The sequence below is a fragment of the Urocitellus parryii genome, chromosome 4, assembly GCF_045843805.1.
Source record: "Urocitellus parryii isolate mUroPar1 chromosome 4, mUroPar1.hap1, whole genome shotgun sequence".
In the NCBI taxonomy this organism is placed as follows: Eukaryota; Metazoa; Chordata; class Mammalia; order Rodentia; family Sciuridae; genus Urocitellus; species Urocitellus parryii.
Genome location: NC_135534.1, coordinates 142,740,212 through 142,762,036, shown reverse-complemented (window position 1 = coordinate 142,762,036; position 21,825 = coordinate 142,740,212). Strand labels below are relative to the sequence as shown.

General features: G+C 42.9%; 1 protein-coding gene across 1 annotated transcript in view; it reads left to right on the top strand.

Annotated features, from left to right (window-relative positions):
* Positions 1-11,685: 11,685 nt before the first annotated feature.
* Tjp2 (tight junction protein 2) overlaps positions 11,686-21,825 on the top strand; it is a 145,813-nt gene continuing 135,673 nt past the window's right edge. Inside the window, exon 1 of the mRNA XM_077797015.1 lies at positions 11,686-12,025. The gene's annotated coding sequence lies outside the window, so the exon portion shown is untranslated. The remainder of the gene's footprint in view (positions 12,026-21,825) is intronic.

The following is a 21,825-nucleotide window of genomic DNA, read 5'->3' as shown; positions in this document are numbered from 1 at the left end:
TATTTTACTTTTATGTGGTGCTGAGAATCGAACCCAGTGCCTCACGAATGCCAGGCAAGCACGCTACTACTTGAGCCATATCCCCAGCCCCTGGCCTATTCTTTTTATGGTCTCTGGAATTTCTTCCTTTCCTTATCTCCTTCCCCTGTCTATGCTCTCCTCACTATTATTGATTAGCACCCCCTCTGACAATGCGTCTGTTTTAGTTTTTCTATTGGATCCTCTGCTTAGGAGCACTGAGTATGGAAGTCTCTATCTGATTTCGTCCCCTGCCTGTGTCCAGGAGCACTTTTGTTAAGCAGGAAGTTGACCTCATCAGAAGACCCTCTCCATGCTCCTTTGTTCTGGCTCTGCTCCTGAGTTCCTCACTTGCCATCTTGCCCCAACTGCCTACGCCCTTCTACATCTCCCTCTGTTGCACCCAAAACTTCAGGTGTAACACAATGCAGGAAAGTTTAGAGATGAAATGATTGGGTTATGATATAACCTAATCAGTGCATTAAATCACCCGTATGGATTAATTGGATGCTAATATAGATGAGGAGTAGATGGAGGAGGTAGGTCACTAAGGGCATGCCTTTAGGGTTATATTTTGTCCCTGGTGAGTGGAACTCTCTCTGCTTTTGGTTTGCTGTGTTCTGAGCCACTTTCTTCCACTACACCCTTCTGCCATGATGTTCTGCCTCCTCTTGGGCCAGAGCAATGGAGTGGACCATCTAGAGACAGAATCCTCTGAAACCATGAGCCCCAAATAAACTTTTCCTCCTCCATGTTGTTCTTGTCAGATCTTTTGGTCACAATGACACAAGGCTATCTAAAAAAAACAAAGCTATCTACATTTGACAACAGTTACCACTCTCATTGGCGATCATTTTAATATCTGCCAGAGTTCTATAGTTCTAAGACAAGAAGTAGACCAAAAGAACCAGGATTCATCAGTTCCCAAGGTATTGAAATACTTAGGAAGGAAAGATATTAACAAATCATAAGAGCTAAACAAATGTAAAATCCACTCAAGCAGTTGACCACAGGGGAAGGTACATATTTCTATGAAGGAAGGAAAATTAGTAATCCAGAGATTACTAATGGCTAAATGCCCTGCCCCTTTGTAATGATGGAGGGAATGTAGGTATAAATAGGGTTTAGTGAGTTTCACATGCATTTTTTTCTTTTTTGGTATCTGTATAAACATTTAGAAGGCAAAACCTGCAATGTCATAGAATAATATAGGATAATAGAGATACTCTTTGGTGGGCAAAAAGAAGAATGACAGTTGTCTTCAAAATCTGATCATGCAATCATCTCAAATTTTTTCTCCGAAGTTCACTAAGAAAGTCATTGTCAGGGCTGGGGTATAGCTCAGTGTTAGTATCTGTTTAATATGTGTGAGGCCCTAAATTCAACCCCCAGCACAAAGAGAAAAGGAGGAGAAAAAAGGAAAGCGAAGGAGGGGAAAGGAAGTGATTGTCTGCCTAAAAGGTGGCATCTTTTTATCCAAAGGAAATTTTAGAATCAAATATGGGAATGGTGTATTACAAAGCAGTGAAATTGGCTGAAATACAGCTATATTCAACAACCTGAATAAATCCTAGGAATGCAATTTGCATTGAAAAAAAAGGGTACCAAAGACTACGCACAATGTAATTCAGTTTTCATCAAACTCAAAACAAGTGACTCTCTCTATACAATATATTATTTAGTAAAATATATGCTAGTTGGATCTTAAATGTCCCACAAAGGCCCAGGTATTAAAGGCTTTGTGCCCTGGGTGGTACTATTGGGAGTTAGTGGAAACTTTTAAGAAATGGGGAGGTTTTTTAGGTTATTGGGGTTGAGGCCTTGAGGGGAATTATGGGAACTGCCCCCACCTTGCTTCCTGGCTGTGATGTAAGCAGTTTTGCTCTGCCACATGCCACAATATGCTACCTTACCCAAAGTAATGGGGCTAACAGACCATGGACTGGAGTCTCTAAAATTATGAGCCTTTTCTCTTTGTAAGTTGATTATTTCAGGAATTTGTTATAGTGACAGAAAGCTGACTAGCACGACGTACATGTTTGGTAAGACTTTTTTTTTTTTTTTTTAAGGCAAAATTTAGGGTAATATGATTGGAAATGAATGGAGAAGAGGGGTTTAGAATTTGGACAGCATGTGGTGACTTCAAAACTGTTGGCAATGTTCTATCCATAAATCGTATGATGGGTTCATGGGCTCATTTTACTATACACTGTCAAAAACACATAGATGTTCTTCACATTTTATTTATTTATTTATTTATTTATTTATTTATTTATTTATTTATGGTGTTGGGGATTGAACCCAGGGCCTTGTGCATGCAAGGCAAGTACTCTACCAGCCCTACATTATTTTGTCTGTGACAAATTCTATAACATTTTATAAATGACAAAAAATGCTAATTTTACAAAATAAGATAAAACACCTGCAAAAGATGGGTGTGGTGGTGCACGACTGTAATCCCTGTGGCTCAGGAGGCTGAGACAGGAGGATCATGAGTTCAAAGCCAACATCAGCAATTTAGCCATGCGCTAAGCAACTCAGTGAGACTCTGTCTCTAATAAAATACAAAATAGGGTTAGGGATGTAGCTCAGTGGTCAAGTGCCCCTGAGTTCAATCCCCAATACACCCCAAAAAAACAAACAAATACTTGTGAAGTTAAAATAAAAATAGGGAAAGAATTAAATTTTAGATTTATAACATTAACTGAGAATTAATTTGGGAACCAAAGCAAACCTCTTAATATTCCATACAGAAAAGTGCCCAGTAGCCAGGGGCAGTGAAACATGCTGTAATCCCAGCAACTTTGGAGGCTGAGGTAGAAGGATCTCAAGTTTGAAGCCAGCCTCAGCAACTTAGTGAGACCATGTCTGAAAATAAAAAATAAAATGGGCTGGGACATAGCTCAGTAGCGGAAAGCCCTTGGGTTCAACCCCCCATTATTGAAAGGAAAGAGAAAGGAAGGGAGGGAGGGAGGGAGGAAGAAAGAAAGAAAGAAAGGAAGGAAGGAAGGAAGGAAGGAAGGAAGGAAGGAAGGAAGGAAGGAAGGAAGACAGACCACTCTGTAAAGGCTACAAAATACATTTAATATAACTTATGCATGTACTGTTTTTTTTTTATTGTTGGTTGTATCATGTACTATTTTTATGGGCATTTAATTTCAAGTTTTTGCCATGTCAGACACAAAAGTATAAGCATTCTTAAATATACTTCTTTTCAAATACTTATATATTTATTTATTTTTTTAACTTAGATACCAGAGATGGAGCTGCTGGGTCAAAGGGTAAGGAGACTGTGTGACTCAGGATCACACAGGCACTGGGTAGCTAAGTCAAGAAGAGAAGCAAGGGTTTTTTCTGAGGCTCTGTGGTACCCCCAGTGTCAGCAAAGAAAACCCCAGTCCTGTCAAGCCAGTGACCCCTTTACACTGGGTCTGACTCTGCCAATTCTGTTCATCCAGCATGCAGGTAAAGCATAGTATTGATTTCAGAACCTCAGGACACAGAACACAGGGCTCCCTGTCACCAGAGGCAGCAGAATAAGGCTTTGTCTCCCAGAAAAGCATACTGGCTTCCATGGAAATGCCCTGGTGCCGAGGCAGGAGGGAAGAAGCCCTGTTGAGCAAGGAGTCAGAACTCAGAGTTCTTGCTCCACTTTTCATATACTGCCCCTCTGACCCATGGAGGCGTCTCATTTTATTTTTCCAAGCAGAATTTAAAATATTTGGTCTCCAGAGTAGAAATGTTTGTTAGTTACTGAAAATGCTGTTGTGCTGATGACAAGAAAATACAGACAAAGGAGCATAGACAGCATGTACCCAGAAGGGAAAAAGTGGGTGAGAGAAACAAAGAAAATATCAGTTACCACCTGGCCAGCCAGAGTCCCTTTCTTCCTACCTGATCACATGCACAACAAAATCCATTTTATTTCAGATTCAGAAAGAAATTAAATAGACGTGTGCGTGTGCATGTGCGTGTGCCACCCACCACATATACAAACAATAGTAAGTCCAGGACTGCAAAAGTCCCAAGCATGCTGTTTACCATCCCAAAGAAATAACTTGAAGGACTCAGCAGGGAGGTGCTGGGTATTTTACTACTTGCCCCCTCCTGGGCAAGGGGGCAGATTGGGATAAGAGGAGTGTTGCACCTTGCCCACAAGCTGGAGGAACATATACAGGATAGGTTGCATGTGCACAGGTATTTTTCCAGTATATTCTTTTAGTTTACAATCAAGGTCACTCTGTTCAGATCCTCTCCTAAGAGCTAGAGATAAGGGAAGTGGCCAGCTTCCCCTCCCTACTTCATTCTTTTAGAGATCTTCTTATCTCACTGCAAGCATTCCTAGGCACAGACCAGTGTTTAACCCAACCAAAATCAACTCCATATACTAAAAGCAATGACATGTGAACAAATCATTTTTAAAAATTTCCGTAAAGGGCTGGGGATGTGGCTCAAGCGGTAGCGCGATCGCCTGGCATGCATGCGGCCCAGGTTCGATCCTCAGCACCACATACCAACAAAGATGTTGTGTCTGCCGAGAACTAAAAAATAAATATTATTTATTTATTATTTATTATTATTTATTCTCGCTCTCTCTCTCTCCCCTCTCTCACTCTCTCTAAAAAAAAAAAAAAAAAAAAAAAACCAGCCAAAAAAAAAAATTTTTCCGTAAATATTCACCATTTTAAGAATATAAATTTTCCCCCAATATCTATATCTTTTGGTAATGGAGATTTAACTCAGGGCGCTTTACCATTGAGCTATATCTATATTTTATTTTGAGAGAGAGTATTGCTAAGTTGCTGAGGCTGTTCTCAAACTTGCAATTCTCCTGCCTCAGCTTCAAGAGTTGCTGGTACTACAGCTGTGCACCATCGGGCCCAGCCTCTTCTAGTGTAAGGGGGGGTCCGGCGGAACGTCGGAGGGAGAGACCACACAAGAGACTTACTCCATGCAATTGGCAAAAGGGGATTTATTGGGGATCCATTCCAGCGCGCTGGGACTCTGTGCCCACTCAAGAAAGGAGCGCAGCTCAGAGCCCAGAGCAAAGGTCGAGCAGAGCTTAAGTACACTTTTTGGAGAGGGCGGTGGGCATCAGAACAAATCATCATGAGGCGTGGGGAAATTGAACAACAACTCTTGAGACGTGATTGGCACATTCATTGGTGGGAACAGATCGGGCGGGGGTGATGGTCATTCGTAAGCGGGTTACACATTCAAACTGATTGGTCCAGGCCCTGTGACGGAACTGCACAGGGCCCTAGGCTAAGTGGCCAGTAGGGTGTTGTCTTAACTATCTCAGGAATCTGGGTGTAACAGAGGAACTTAATAATACCTAATCTTTTACATTCAAGCTTTCCAGCTTAGAAACTTTACCCTTTCACTAGTAGTGAAAGACACCCTGTTTTTGAAAGACCCCCCGATTCCCTGTCCAAGGAGAATCACACGAAACACTGGCTGCAAAAGCACGAGATGGTTTATTGAGACACAGGCGCCTGCGGGTGCCCAGCAGAACCTCAGCCGGAGCTTTGGTGAACTGGCACACCGGGCTTGGGGATACAGAGATTTTTATAGGGTTTGGGACAGGTTTCGCGCGCACGCGGGAAGCAACAGGTTTCTTATTGGTTTGTTTAAATCTAGCATATAGGCCACCTAGGGAGTACAGGTCTGCATTCCAAAAACCACAGGTCTGCATTCTATTCTTTCTGTTCCTGTTTATTCATTCATGCCTCAGGATGCAGGTGCTCTGTCCTTTCTCAATTGGTTATGTGGAAAGCACATCCGGCGCCTGAGCCTGTTTATGACAAGCCCGGTATCTTGATTTCATATCTTGGCCTTAGGTAACTGGGCTAACTGGGCTAGGGTCTTTCAGTAGTCTTTATAAACTGGTAGTAGAATATTGAAGCCGGGTCAGATTCAGATTTGCCCTTTTGGGCAAAATTGTGTCACATGAAGAGCTGTGAATTTCTATCAAATGGTGCATAATGTCTGGTGATCTCCTTTTCTCTGACGTTAGTGGCCATGCCTTGATGATCATCACTTCCCTACATTAAAAAAAAAATGTATTTGTTTTAATTGTAAATGGACACAATACCTTTATTTTATTTATTTATATGTGGTGCTGAGGATTGAACCCAGGGCCTCACATGTGTTAGATGAGTGGTCTGCCACTGAGCCACAACCCCAGATCAATTTCCCTCCAATTTTATTAAGGTTTTATAAAAAAAAATGGTATTCAAATTTCATTATTCCCTATTTATTAGCTGGAATAACTTCTTTAATGCTTGAATTCGGGACCCTCAAAAGACCACCAGAGACCGAGATGGATGTAAGCAGCAAAGAGGTGTTTATTGCGAGCTAGCTGGGTCCTCTGCGCACACACAGCAACTGGTGACGCTGAGAGGCCCCAAGCCCAGGGTTTGCAGTAGTTTTATACACTCTTTGGGAAAGGCAGGGACTTTACATACATCATAGCATCTCTTAGCAAATCATCACACACCACAGGAAAAATCATAAAACAACTTTAAAACATGATTAGCACATTCACTGGCGGGAACAAGCTGGGTAAGGGTGATTGACTAGTAAAAGAGGGGGGATTCGTTTGAACTGATTGGTTTAGGCCTCAATGCTGAACTACAAGGTTTCCCAACATGTTATCAACCACCATAAACTACTGGGAGGGTCATCTGGCATCCCAGGTATTTCCCTGTCTCATGCTGATTGGTGGCTGCTAGGGGGTTGCTATGGATCCCCACCTAGCATGACTGAGTCAGGGACACCTGGCGAAGCAGATCTCTCCTGTTATTTGTAGATAAACAGCTCAGCAGGGTGGGTATGGGCCTAGGAGTGCTCTGTGGGTCTTTCCAAGGACAAAGGTCACGCCCCCTTCTTTGGACAGGCTTTGCTCTGAGGTAGGGGCTGGTTTTTCACTTCCTCATCAACAATTTAGTCATCCTGAGATTCACGTGTCTTATTGTGGTTCTCCCAGGAAGCAGAGCCTAGAGGCAAAAGCTTTTTTGGGGAGTGTGGTCCTAGGGAAAGAAGTGAGGGAGGGAGAAGCTGGAGAGCCAACTCCCAGGCAGCCTCAGGAGTAGACAGCTGCTACTATGGACACCTGATTGGTTGGCCCTTTGTGACCTTGAGAAAAGATATACAGAATGAGCATCAGGATAGTTCATTCTTGGGGGAGAGGGGAGAGGTCTTTGTCTAAGCTTGTATCTATCCTTTGGTCAAAGGTCAGATCATGAAACACTAACTTACCCACATTTCAGGGTGTTAGATACAGGCACCTAGATAGTTTATGGATCCCTACTCTCCACACTGTCATTAACTGAGGAACCCTAAGGTGGAAGGTTAGAGATGAGGTTTTTTTTAGGTTTGCTCCTGCATGAAGCTGGTCAGAGCCCACCCAGAGCTTCATCAGTGGCTGAAAGAAGAGAAGGTGAAGCTGAGAAAGTTTGAAAAGGTACCTGAGAAGGGTTAGATCCAACCCCAAAACACAGCGGAAATGTGCAATTCTTTTTTTAAAATTTACCATTGTCAGCTTTCAAAATAACAAATGAGTTCTACTGAATTTCCAAAGTTGACCATCTGCAGTGATTTTTTAAAGCATCATTATGACCCACGAGTATACAGAAATTTCATGTCTCAATTTGTTGCAATTATTTTTCTTAATGATGCTTAAAGTTATCCCATTTTGGCCAGTGGGAGCTTCCACAAATTGGCTCAGGATTCCATTGGATGTTTACCTATTTGTTTCTGGTAACTTCTGTGCTTTCTGCATTGACAAAATATTCCTAACTAATTTTGGATACTTTTCGCCTTAGACTTAAAATCAACCATTTTTCTAAGGAGGACTAGCTCCTTTCATTTATTTATTTTTTGGGTGGTACTGGGGATTGAACTCGGGGCCATTCAATCACTGAGTTACGTCCCCATCCTTCTTTTGTATTTCATTTGAAGACAGGGTCTCACTGAGTTGCTTAGCAAGCAAGCTTAGTGAGTTTAGACTCACTGAGTTGCTTAGTGCCTCTTCCTTGCTGAGGCTGCCTTTGAACTCAGGATCCTCCTGTCTCAATCTCTCCAACCTCTGGGATTACAGATGTGTGCCTCCTGCCCCACTGGACTAGCTCCTTTTTAAGAAAGACTGTCTTTTGAGAGCCAATCAGGATCTAAGACTGCCTATTCAATCAGATAGTCATTATCTGATGGTGTTTTCATTGGGTAGAACTTGAACTTTTTTTTTTTTTTTTTTTTTTTTGTAGTGAGGATTGAACCAAGGGCCATTTTACAATGGAGCTACATCTCCAGATTTTTTTTTTTTTTTTAAATTTTGATGCAGGGTCTCACTAAGTTGCTGAGGGGCTTGCCAAGTGGATAAGGCTGACCTTGAACTTGTAATCCTCCTGCCTCAATCCTTCTGAGTAGTTGGGATTGTAGGTGTGTATCAACACGTCCTGCTAAAAATTTACTTTTCTTAATGCTCTTCATCATTAGGGATATCCCTAAGGAATATAGAATCAAATAAGGGAAATAATTTCCTTTTATGTGAGTAAGCCACTAACTTGATACTTAGATTTATTTACTGCATTTCATTTTGGGGTGGGGAATACTGGGTTTGGAACCCGGGGGTGCTCTACCTTTCAGCTACATCCCCAGCCCTTTATTTTTATTTATTTATTTATTTGGAGGCAAGATTTCACTAAATTGCTGAGGCTGGCCTTAAAGTTGCCTAGCCTATTGAACTGCTGGGATTATAGGCATTTGCCATGGCTGGCATTTTGCCTTCTTTGATTATTTAAAATCTGGTTTTATTTTGTTTCATAATTAGGTAAAGCATTTATATCACTCCAAAGTCAAATTTCTAACCAAGGTTTATTTAGAGAAATCTAGCTCCTGCCCTGTCCCTTCTGTTATCGCTGTTTACTGCTTCCCCAAATGCTGAAGTATAACACCAGAGAAGCAAGTGTAGAGTGGAAAGTAGAAGCTTTATTAAAGGACAGCAGAAAGACTTCTCCTTGGAGGAAGAAGGGGACCCACAAGGCAGAATCCGTGGAAGGGAGAGGTCTTCCCTCTTTTATAGCTAAGGTCTTCTTTTTAGTTTTCACACATTCATGTCTTTTGTTTCCCTTTATCTGCAGTGATAGAATGCAGGTGGGAAGGCCCCAAAAGTGGGAGAAAGGTGGGAGATGGGTGGGTTGAAGGAGTAATCTGGGCAGGAAGGGCCTGGGGTGGTTTTTTATTAGCAATTCCCTGTTTGCTGGGAGCTGTTTCATTAGCAGTTCCTTAGGATGGGTTCTGGGCCTTGGGGACATTAGCATTTCAATTTCCCCAAATGCTGATCTGGTTTCCTGGACTCCATTCTCTCTTTTTTTTTTCTTTTTTTTTTTTTTTTTGGTGGACTCCATTCTCTATAATGGCCTCCATTTTCTTTATTTTACTGATATTAGACCCAATTTACCTAACTACACTAACTACCTATCTTTAAATCTGGCTTCACTTCCATCTTGTTCCCTCCCTTATAAGTTAACCATTTTATTTAATAATTCATCTTTCCGGACTGGGGATGTGGCTCAAGCGGTAGCGCGCTCGCCAGGCATGCGTGCGGCCCGGGTTCGATCCTCAGCACCACATACAAAACAAAGATGTTGTGCCCGCCGATAACTAAAAAATAAATATTAAAAAATTCTCTCTCTTTCTCTCTCAAAAAAAAAAAAAAAGATCTTATTTCTCACTCCCAGCTCAGTGAGTATATATATTTTTAAAAAAATTCATCTTTCCATTAAAAAATAAGCAAATACGTATATGTGTGTTCTTGCTTTCTAAGGTAAATTATAGTGGCATCCTGCACGTACTTTTCTTTCTTCCCTTCTCTCTTTTTTATACTAGGGGATTGAATCCAGGGGTGTTTTACCACTGAGCTATATTCCAGTCCTTTCTATTGCTTATTTGTTATGGGGTCTTGCTAAAGTGCTGAGGTTGGTCTTGAACTTTCAATTCTCCTGCCTCAGCCTCCAAAGTGTCTGGGATTGTGCCTGTCTACTATATAAACTTTAATTTGTCTTGCTAACATTTTCTTTTAATAATAAATTACTATTCATCTTTCTTAAAATCATACTATCCTTTTAGCTTAGTTTTCTCTCCACATAGCTTGACAAGTATCCCCAGAAGGCAAAACTAAGTGAATTTGAGTTTTATAACAAGTACTATTATTCATTCCATTACTTTCCTGCAAAGGTTTGTATGGAGGGTGGCACTTGTGGAGGCTGAGACAGAAGGAAAGCAAGTTCGAGGCCAGCCTCTCTGTTCATTTAAAAAAAAATAATTAAAAAAATAAAATAAAAATTAAAAAATAAAAAGGTTTGGCCGGGCGCAATGACACATGTCTGTAATTCCTGTGGCTCAGGAGGCTGAAACAGGAGAATCCCAAATTCAAAGCCAGCCTCAGCAAGGGGGTGGCTCTAAGCACTCTAAGCAACTCAGCAAGGCCCTATCTCTAAATAAAATGCAAAATAGGACTGGGGATGTGGCTCAGTAAGGGTACCTCTGAGTTCAATCCCTTGTACCTAAATAAATAAATAAAATGAAAAGGTCTGGTCTGGTAAATTCAGTAATAGGGCGCCCCTGGGTTTAATCCCCAGCACACACACACACACAAAAAAAAAAAAAAAAAAAAAAAAAAAAGAAAGAAAGAAAAAAAAGAAAGAAAGAAAGAAAAAGGAAAAAAGTTTAGAGGAGAAAGCACTTTTGTCTTAAATGAATGATGGCATTGTTCACAGGATTTTTCATTAAAATGAATTACATTCAACATAAAATTTACTATTTTAACCATTTTTAAGTATACAATTCAATGCCATTAAGTGAATTCACATTGTGCAACTATCCCCACTATCCATCCATCTCCAGAACTTTTTCATCATACCAAATTGAAACTCTGTAGCTATTAAACAATAACTGTCCGTTATCTTTCCAGGCTTTTTAACAAGACCATGACAAATGTAAGAAAGGAGCACCTGCTTCCAGGTGCAGCCTTGGGCACTGGGAGAATTCTGCCTTCCCAGCCTAACACGGATTCTCAAAGCGACTAAGCAGGCTTTTTCAGTTAATGCTCCCGCCCTCACCTATTGTCCCTTGGGAGGAACCGGCATTTCCGGATTGGAGCCTCAAACTCCGAGATCCTGGTTAAGGGCGAGGTTTGTGGGGGAGGGGAATGGAAACTGATCATAAAAAAAAAAAAGTTAACTTTTCATTAAAATCAACAGACTGTTTCCCTTCTTCCCTTAATAGAACAACGACCCCACATCCACAAGACCCTACCACCCTTCCTCCCGTTCTTCGAAGGGTGGCTGAGCTGCCCTCTTCCTTGCTCACACCCAGGAGAGGCTCAAGAAGCAAACCTGGGCACGAATAAAGAAGCCCACGAAGGCCTCTTGGACTTGTGGCTGGAGGAAGCTCAGCCAACTCTGCCGAGAAGGGAAGCGGCGGCAGGGGAATGGCACAGGGGCTCCGGTGACAAGGCCGCCTTCACGGCCGCCACTCCTGCCCCACCGCTGGGTGGCGTGGGTGAGGGCTCCCTCTTTGCCCTTCCCTCAAGAAATCGCGTCGTTTTTTCCGGGTCTCCGCGCCAGGCAATTTTTCTGATCTCTAGGGAGCAGGTGACGGCCGCCGACCACTCGCGGCTCCTGGGCCTTGGCTCTCGTACTCGTCACCGCCCAACTCCCTTTCCCCCCAATCTGGATTTTTTTTTTCTCTTCTTTCTCCCAAACCTCCAAACAGGAAATAGCTTGAGTCACAATAATACACAGGAGCGGCCGCGGAGGCCATTCGTGCACGCCCATTACCGGGGCAGCCTCCTGTACTCCCGCTCTGCCAGGCGCTGCCAGCTATCCGGGCGGGCAGCGCAGGGGACACCGGCGCAGCCGCTGGCGCAGAGTCACAAGCACCAGGGAGCGCCTCCTTAGCCCTGCGCGGGACTCCGCTGCCGGCTACCTACTCCACCCTTCTCCAGGCGAGTACTGTCCTCCTTTTCCCTCCCAGGTCCTGGCAGAGCCAGCGGGGCTTTTGCCGCTGCCCGCCGAGCGACCGGAGAGCGGCCACCTGCGTTTGGGCGTCGCCAGAGTGCCTTTCCTCCTTACGGGATTTTGGTGGGGAGGGGTTTGCTGGGTGCAAAATTGTGCTAGTGCCCTGAATCGGTGGTGCCTGGAGGAATAAGGGGCAGCGCGGACAGAGGTGATCTGATGTCCCCAGATTCCACAAGGAGATCTGGGGTGTAGTTTATTGGGCATTTTATTTCCTCTTTAATTTTGTCTCCCTCTCCACCCCGGGCGGGTAGCAGCGCCCGACAGGGGTTCTTTCAGGGAGTCATCTGAGAAGAGGGCGCACGCACCTGGGCAGCTACAGGTGCCTAGCCCTTCTCTTCCAAAGGCTGGAAACCGTTCCACTTTCTGTAGGAGCTTCTCTTTAACCAGATTAAAATGGCCTTTGAGTTTCTGTTGCAGCAGCCAACAGTATAGGAGGGGGCGGGAGCGTGTGCCTTGGATGGACGTGGGCGGAGGGAGGTGCTAGCTGGAAGCAGGTGGGGGCTGCTGGGTCTACCGGCCAAATCTTCGCCGCGGGGCTCGAAAACTGCCCACTCCACCCCGCCTGAGTGGCCGCCCGGGATCTGCTTGCCTGCCTGCGCGGCTCGGATCTCTGTCCCCAGCGCCACAAAGCCTTGAGAAACTTTACTCTTATTTTGTTTTTACTTTTTGCCCTTTCTGACCCATTTACTAGCGTGGAGCCGAGGCTGACAACATGCAGGGCGTTGTCGGTTTTCCAAGGGTTGTGTTGCAAGCTTCTTCTATAGGGAACTCTCAGTCAGAGCAAGTTGGAGATCTTTATGTTGGAAAAAGTCCACCGAATGCCAGGCATTCTTCGAGCTTGAAAAGGGTATTTTCCAGACTGTTTGCGTGAGGGCTTTCGGTGCAACTTAGTCTCTCTCTCCTCTCTCTATCCGTGGCTGCTTCCAGGCCTACGGGTGGGCGGGTACTGCCGGGAGGAAGTTTCTCAGTCCGTCTTTACAAACAGTGGTTAGTAGGTAAGTGAGGTCCTCAACCTATTCATTTGAAAGGTCTGATCTATTTATTCTCTGGGTTTCCTTGTTGAGTTTCGGGACATTGCCCCGGGGCCTTTTGAAATGCAAGCCCTGCCCCAGGCCAGCTGAATCAAGATCCCCAGGGGATCCGTTTATATTTTCAGTTTGAGAAGCACTGGGTTAGGGTGTCTCGGGGTGAAGTTTTCTGTCTAGTGAAAAAGAGTGATTTATGACACATTTCCCTCTTGTCCTTTACTTTGGATTTTCATTTTGCCCACCGGGACAAATGCACTATAGCCAAGTGGATCACAGCTCCTCCACCCCAGTGTGATTGGCTTTTTATCAAGATTTGGAAATAACAGTTAACATATCATCCTGCAGTTTTTGTTTCAGGATTATTTTTTTGTGGCAAATATACATAGTATGGTATTTAGCATTTTAACCTTGTTAAAGGTATGATTCAATGGCATTGAAATACATTCAGTGTTGTGCAATAGAAACTCTGTACCCATTTCTTTCCTTGGACTCTGGTTTTTTTTTTTTTTTTTTTTTTTTTTTAGTACCAGATTGAACTCAGGGGCACTCGACCACTGACCCCCATCCCAGCCCTATTTTGTATTTTATTTAGAGACAGGGTCTCACTGAGTTGCTTAGCGCCTTGCTGTTGCTGAGCTGGCTTTGAACTTGTTGATCCTCCTGCCTCAGCCTCCTTAACTGCTGGAATTACAGGCCTGTGCCACCGACCCCAGCTTCTGTATACTTTTAATTCTTTTTTTTTTTTTTTTTTTTGTAGGGAACAGAAAAGGTTGAATAGGCATGTAAAAGTGAAAGAAAAATCATGTGGGCAGAATATAAACAAACATTTGGGGATTCCTGAATGGATAAGCACTATGTATAGCTCCTGGTTCTTGGTGTGCTTTCTTTTAATAGAGACAACGTAGACCCTGAGGATTTCCTTTTTGTTTTGACTGGAATAGAATGGACTTTCTCACAAGACTCCCTCTGCACTAATTAAGCATTGTTGCCTGGTGATCTGTTACTCTGAGCTTCTTTTAGTGGCATTACTTAGGTGTCCTGTTGATATTCAAAATAAGGGATTAGAAATGTAGGTCAGTGGTAGAGTATGAGACTCTGGGTTGGAATAAACCTTAAGAAAAAAGTTATTGTTTCATAAATATTGGAGGAGGTTACAGCAAAACATTAAAAAAAAAGATTTGAAATAACTTTCCAGAATACCCCAAACTGTTTTATTTCTGCTTTAATGTTAAATGCAAGTAATGATCCAGCAACATCATTCTTCGTTGTAGAAAAGTGTGCATAAACTTAGAAAGCTTTCTAATAGTGAAAGCCATTTGTTTCTATCCTCTTAAAATGATCCAGCTTGTGATTTGAGGGCATACTTTTCAGTGAGAACATAACTGAATTGGTGAATAAAATGTTTAATTTATCATCTAAGTCACTGTTATAGATCAAGAATGTGGTTCAGGGGCTGGGGTTGTAGCTCAGCAGTAAAGTGCTCGCCTAGCATGTGTGAGGACCTGGGTTCCATCCTTAGCACCACAAAAAAATAAATAAACAAAATAAAGATATTGTGTCCAACTACAACTAAAAAAATGAATGTGCTTCAGGAGCTGGGTGCCCCTGGTGCAGGCCTGTACTCCCAGCAGCTGGGGAGGCTGAGGCAGGAGAATTGGGAGTTCAAAGCCAGCCTCAGCAAAAGCAAGTTGCTAAACCTTTCCATGAGACCCTGTCTCTAAATAAACAACAACAACAACAACAACAACAACAAAATAGGGCTGGGGATATGGCTCATGGCTGAGTGCCCCTGAGTTAAATCCCTGATAGTCCCCACTCCCCTCCCCCCACAAAAAAATGTGGTTCAGAATACATGAGTGGTCAAGGATTTGGGAAAACTTAATAAACAGCTGAATAGTGGAGATCTCTCCTATTCTTCCTGAGCTCTGTCTTATATTTCTTAAGACCCTTGACTTTGATTGTGCTAAAGCTTTTATCAGAATGAGGTTATTAACTTTTAGAAAGGAATTTACAGCTTTGTGTGATTGATAAGTGCCTTGAAATGATTAAAGATAATTCAAAAGGGAAAGATTTGGCAGAAAATGCTCTCTCTATGGAAGATTCTTGCTTTCTCAGAGTTTCAGAATGATTCATTCCTTTTAATTCTAGTGAGACAAAAGAGAAAGATTTTCTCCTTCTACCAAATGTTCTTTTCTGAAGTAACGATATATGCAGTGTTTTAACCAGTGAACAAATGCTATTTTGCAGTCCATACATGAGAGAAAATTTCAAATGGGTGGGTTCTTGTTGTTGTTGTTGTTGTTGTTTGTATAATCCTGGGGATTAAACCCAGGGCCCTACATAACCATGCTAGGTAAGCACTCTGCCACTGAGCCACACCCCCAACCTCCAATGAATGGTTTTATCAGTGCTTCATGATGTCTGGGGCATCACCTGGGAACTTTGTAAAAATGGAAATATTATCAAATATTCCAGATTCACTAAGTCAGAGCCTTTGTAGATTTAATAGTACCAGGATGATTCTCATATAAAATTAGGTTTGGGAATCATTTGGATGAACATGCATAAACATGTATGCACACTTGAACACACATACAAACTAAAATGTTGTAATTTTTCTTCCTCTTTTTCATGCTGGAGATTGAACCCAAGGCCTAGCAGATACTACATACATGCTATAGTATATTGAGCCACATCCCCAGCTCCTCGAGTTTGGATATTGTAAAAATTATTCTGAAAGTACAAGAAAATATTATGTTAATTAATTATTTTACTTAATGTTTTAAACTATTTCTTTATTTATTGTGGTAATGAGGGCCTTGCTCATGTTAGGCAAATACTCTACTACTGAGCTATATCCCCAATTCTGTAATTTTAATTTAACATAAAAAAATTAACCATAGGTTCATCTCTGAAATTAGATAGTTCAAGTTTGGCAGGTCTAATCAGTACCTCTTTACTCCTTCTTCTTCTAATTAATGATTTTAGGTATTGATCGTTATTGATGTTTAGACTCCCAAGGGTCCAGAAGAACCACTGTTCCCCAGCTACTGGACTATTTTATTATCAAAGAAATATCCCTATTGTGAACCAGGGATTTAAGGCATATTGTCATACTTACAACAATCTTGAGAGTTTTGTTTTGTTTTCTCACTTCACAGAAGAGAAAATTGAGGCCACCATGGATTCAAGTAAGTCTTGAACCCATGGATCTTTGCACAGTCCTTCCATATAGAATTATATGTCCCTGCTTACTTACTCTCCCTCACCACCAACAGGCTATATATTAATTCATTTTTCATTTAATGCTTTTGGGACATCAGGTCCTGCATTAGTCCCCAAAGCAAATAAAAAGATGATCAGGGCTGGGGTTGTAGTTGCTCAGTGGTAGAACACTTGGCAAGCATGCATGAGGCCCTGGATTTCATCCCCAGCAACACACACACACACACACACACACACACACACACACACACGCACACACGCACACAGGGAAAAATTCAGGTAAATTCCAGCGAAGCAAAGATTTTAGAGCAAAGGATGCCATTTCATGGCACCCTACGAACTCTGAGAAAGTCAGATTAATACCTAGCTTGACTGTGGAGTTAGTGTACCAACTCTGTTCCTGGTAAAGATCAAGTCCTGGACATTTTTCTTATTCAGATGGCCTAGAGGTGTTATCCTTGTTCACCAACCTGACAGTACCCTTTTAGTTCCCTGAGATGCTGCACAGTGTCAAAGAAGGGGCACAGGGTTAGCTGTGGTAAAGCTGACCTAAACTTCCACCAGCTGGATGAATAGAGTAATCTTATAAACTCAGAGCTTTTATATATACCACATACCTGCATATATAAAGTTAAAAGAACAATGATCTCTCTCCAGAATCATAGTGAGGACTCAAGCACCCTTTTGTAAAAGTGCTTGTAGGGTGTGGGAATATAGCTCAGTTGGTAGAGCACTTGCCTCTCATGCAGGAAGCCCTGCTTAGTTGTTAGTAATTCTCATTAGACCAATTTTTAAACAGCAGTTTTAGCCAGATGCAGTGGTGCATGCCTGTAAATTCCAGCCACTCAGGAGGCTGAAGCAAGAGGATTTCAAGTTTGGGGCCAGCCTTAGTAACTTAGTGAGGCCCTGTCTCAAAAATAAAAAATAGAAAGGACTGGGGATGTGACTAAGTGGTAAAGCGCCCCTACGATTTACCTATTTAAATAAATTTACCTATTTAAATAAATTCTTTATTTAAAGAGAACAATTTAAAAAAATGAAGCACACAATTCAATGTTTTTGGTATATTCACAGTTGTGTAACCATGAACAATTTTAGGACATTTTCACTGCCCTAAAAAAAAAGTCCCCTTGTAGATTTCCTCTACCCCTTAGTTGTCGCCTCTCATCCCCTGCCCCCAGTCCCTCCCTCCCAGGGCAACCATTGATTTTTCTGTCTATAGATTTGTCTGTTCTGGACATTTCATATAAATGAAATTATACAATATGTAGCCTTTTATATCTGGCTTCTTTAACTTAGATACTTTTTTAAGGTTTATCTACATTGTAGCATGAATCACTTTATTTTCTCTCTCTTGCTTTTTCTTTTTAGTGCTGAGGATTGAGCCCAGGGCCTCATGTAAATTAGGCAAGCCCATTCTTTCTTGATTTTTTCTTTCTTTTTTATCCAAGGATTTGAGCTTGCTAGGTAAGGGCTGCACCACTGATCAACATTCCCAACCCCTTGACTTTTTCCTTTATTCTTTTCTAAAATAAAATTAGGTAGAGAAAGAGGAAAATCTGTTTTGAATGCATTCCCTGTTTCAGTGGTTTAGAAGAATACTGAAAATGTAAATTGAGCCCTTGCTCTTTTGGTATCTTTTTGTTTGCCTGAGGGCCTAGTGTAATATCTGATGTCCTGAAAGAGCTGAGTGAAGAAATAGTGAATAAAGAGTTTCTTGGCCTTGAGACAGAGAAAGTAGGCAGAGACTTAATTGCTCTACCTACTGATTTAATGCCCATGAGAAAAAAAAATATGCATCATTCAGATGTTAATAAACATACCAAAAAGTGGATTGATGCACATGGTGATTAAACATTTTAATCAAAATATTTGTTGATTAACATCTGTCAATTCTACTTATTAAAATATGCAGTAAGGCTGGGGGCATAGCTCAATGGAAGGAATATGCACTTAGCATCTGTGTAGCCCTGAGTTTGATTTCCAGCATCAAAAATTAATAAACAGACAAAATATACAATAATAGTCCTTAAAATAACATTAATACATTATTTATATATCTTACTAGGGTGCTCTATTTTATTCTCAAGTACCCCCCATAAAGAAGAGTAGACTGATAGACATCTTTCATGAGTTAGTGCATTTTTGTTCTTTTCGTTTCCAAACCACATGGCAGTGATTTTCTCTGTAGCCACATGAAGAATTCTCTTTTTTGGTACCTGTTGTATTTTGGAGGCTTACTACATTGTACTTGGGATATACTGATTTGATATTGTGTTATGGAAAAATGTTGGTAGCATTGAGAAAAATGGGGAAACCAGCTGAATTTAGAAGAGAAAATTAACTTTCACTTGAGACTTGCTTAAGAAAGAGTTGAACTGGCATACACAATAGCATGGTGCAGTGGTTCTCAAATACCAGTGTACATTGCTGGGCGTAGTGGTGCAGGACTATAATCAGGAGGCTGAGACAGGAGGATCACAAGTTCAAGGCCAGCCTCAGCAATTTAGCATGGCCCTAAGCAACTTAGTCTCAAAATAAAAAAAACAATTTTAAAAGGTGGGAGGGGGCTCTGGGGATGTGGCTAGATGGTTAAGCACCCCTGAGTTCAATTCCCAGTATAAAAAATAAATATATCAGCATACATCTGGACCGCCTGGAGGGCTAGTTAAATCATAGGCTGCTGGATCCCAGTCTTGGAGCTTTGGATTGAGTAAGTAGGTGTGTTGGGGACCGAAAATTTCTCTCTAACAAGTACCCACCCCAGGTGCTGCTGCTGCTGATCTAGGAGTCCCACTTTGAGAACCAGTGGCTTGGAGGCATCTGGCAGTTTAAGACTGTAGCATGTGGTGGGGAGGACATAAGTATACAGAATGGCTGGGTTCCAGCCATGCAGGTGCTTGTTGGAGGCATGGATCAGGGATGAAGCAAGGGGCCATCGACAGGTGCTGAGGACTGAATTCAGGGATGCTGTGGGGAGGGTCCTGGGAGAAACAGGAGTCTTTAAAGGACAGTGAAGGGAATGGACAGAGGGTAATGAGGAGACCAGGGCAGCCAGGGTCCTCCAGCTCCATGTGTGGAGTTCAGGAGAGGGAGGACCTGTGCAGGTGTTGATTTCCGGGGAGGGACTGAGTGCCACCAAGTGGTAGGTATAGGTCTTGCCTTCTAGAAAGGCTGGCATTACAGGATAGGGGGCTGTGCAGCCTGAGGTCACAGGCCAGGGTTGACTTTCCTTCTTTAGATAGGGGCCCCCTTCCATCCTCAGGCTGTAGTCTTTGGGCTACTTGCTGACTGCATCCTTTCCCTCTTCTTGCCTATTGCAAATCAACCTAGAACCAAAGTGGGATCTGCAAACAAGAAGGTTCCTTTATGCATAGTGATGGTCATCACTAAAACTGGTATTTGCCTGCTCAGCTTAATAGCTTTAAAGATTTGTGCGGCCATGCACCCAGCCTTCTTATTGTAACCTGAACCTGATATAAGCCGATTCTGTGAGTGCATGCTTGCATATGGGAGTGTCTCTGGCCTCAGGAAGGTCAGAAGATTTGCTTCAGAGGAGAAATCCAAGAAGGGCAGTGGCCCCGGTGCTGAAAGCAAACCTGTTCTGCCCTGCCTGCTGGTTTCACAATGTGGAGGCAAACATTCCCTACTGTCTTATACAGTTCACTTTGAAGGAATCCTCCTTGTGTCTGAAGATGTAAAATATTCTCTGGCTTTTGGGAAAGAGGCCACAGCCTGTCCCCAGATATTCTCTTATCATTTGGGCATCCTTTGTTAGCCAAGAGAGATGGTTTAAGATCGCTGGTTGTAACACCACCTGGATCTGCATGTGACTCGCTGTGACAGGGGCCCAGGAACAAGCTCCTACTCCAGGCTTTCCAGTTTGCTCTCAATCCCACTGAGCTGTTGGCACACGTCTATAGGAGATGCCATCTCTGTAGGTTCTGGGTATATGAGTCCCCTGGTTAGTGGACAGGACTGGACTGGAAGCAGTTCACAACCCTGCTTCTGAAGTGGAGAGGCAGTATCTTGCAGTCCCCAAGACCATGCCCAGTGTTGGGGATTGTCGAGACACACGACTAAACCAGTCAGGGTCACTCCAGGTGAACTGGGCTGGCATGAAATAATGACACACAGACAGATAAATACCCTTTTCTTTGGATTCTTTGACAGCTACTCTGACCCAGTTCCCACAAAGGAGGCAAGGCAGGCAAGAAAGAAAGAGAGCACCCCTCGAACCCGGTTTTATTGGGGAGAAGCCATTCCAGTGAGGCAAGGGGTCAGGATTCATGATGTCTTGCTGTCAGCAGATTGACTGACATCTTGGAAGCTGACGCCCATCTCATGTGCTGTGTGGGGATCAAAGGCAGAGCATGTGGAAGGGACACATACAGGCACAGCCCAGACAGAGCAGCATCGTCAGTCCAGTCCGCTTTGTGTGTCAAGATGCTCACAGCTCACACATACAGCCCATGGCTGGCTCGTCACATACAAAACTCCTGTCCAGAGCGGCTGCCAACAGGGGATTTGCTAGCAGGACTCTGGGGACTCATCACATAGTTATTCTGAGGGCTGATTTATTACAGTACAAGGATTACACAATCCACAAAGGAAAAAAAAAAAAAACACATGGAGCAAAGTTCAGGAAAACCAGGCTCCAACCTCCAAGGTTCCTCTCCCAGCGGAGCCACACAGCCTGCCCTAATTCCCCCAGCAACTCTTGTGACCACACATATAAAATGTTACCAACCAGGAAATCTCAGAGACTCAGTCCCAGGGTTTTTATTGAGGGATTGTTATACCTATCATGTTTCAAACCCCAAATTTCAGGCTCCCCAGAGGAAAGTAGGTGGTCAACATAAACCACATTATTTGCACAAGTAGTTTATGGACAGTGAGCTACTTTTATCATAAGTTCTGCAAATGGGGAATCCTCCCCCGAATCCAAGTTCTCAGAAATCAGCTGGGTACCATTCTTATAAGCAGGTTTGGTTTTTTTTTTTTTTCTTTTGTACTGGGGATTGAACCCAGGGGTGCTTAATCATTGAGCTACAACCCCAGACCTTTTTTATATTTATTTAGAGACAGGGTCTCGCTGAGTGCTTAGGGCCTTGCTGTTGCCCAGGATGGCTTTGAACTCTCAGTCCTCCTGCCTCAGCTTCCTGAGCTGCTGGCATTACAGGTGTGTACCACTGTGATGGCATAAGCAGGCTTTTCAAAGGCTAGCAGTCAGGCCTGCAATGTTATATTTTTGTGCATAGATGGGGATGAGAAGGGAGGGTGAGGTTGGTTGTTGAGGGGAGCACCAGAACTTGGAGGGAGGATTCTGTTCATCCAACCTCAGGGTCTAATGCTGCAGGAGAGGACAAAAGTGGGGTTTTCTACCTCAATCTAGGCTTGGCAACCAAGGGTTCCCTCACAATAGGAACAGAGAAGGATGGTAGCACTCTTTGGGAAAGAGCTCAGAGTCCCGT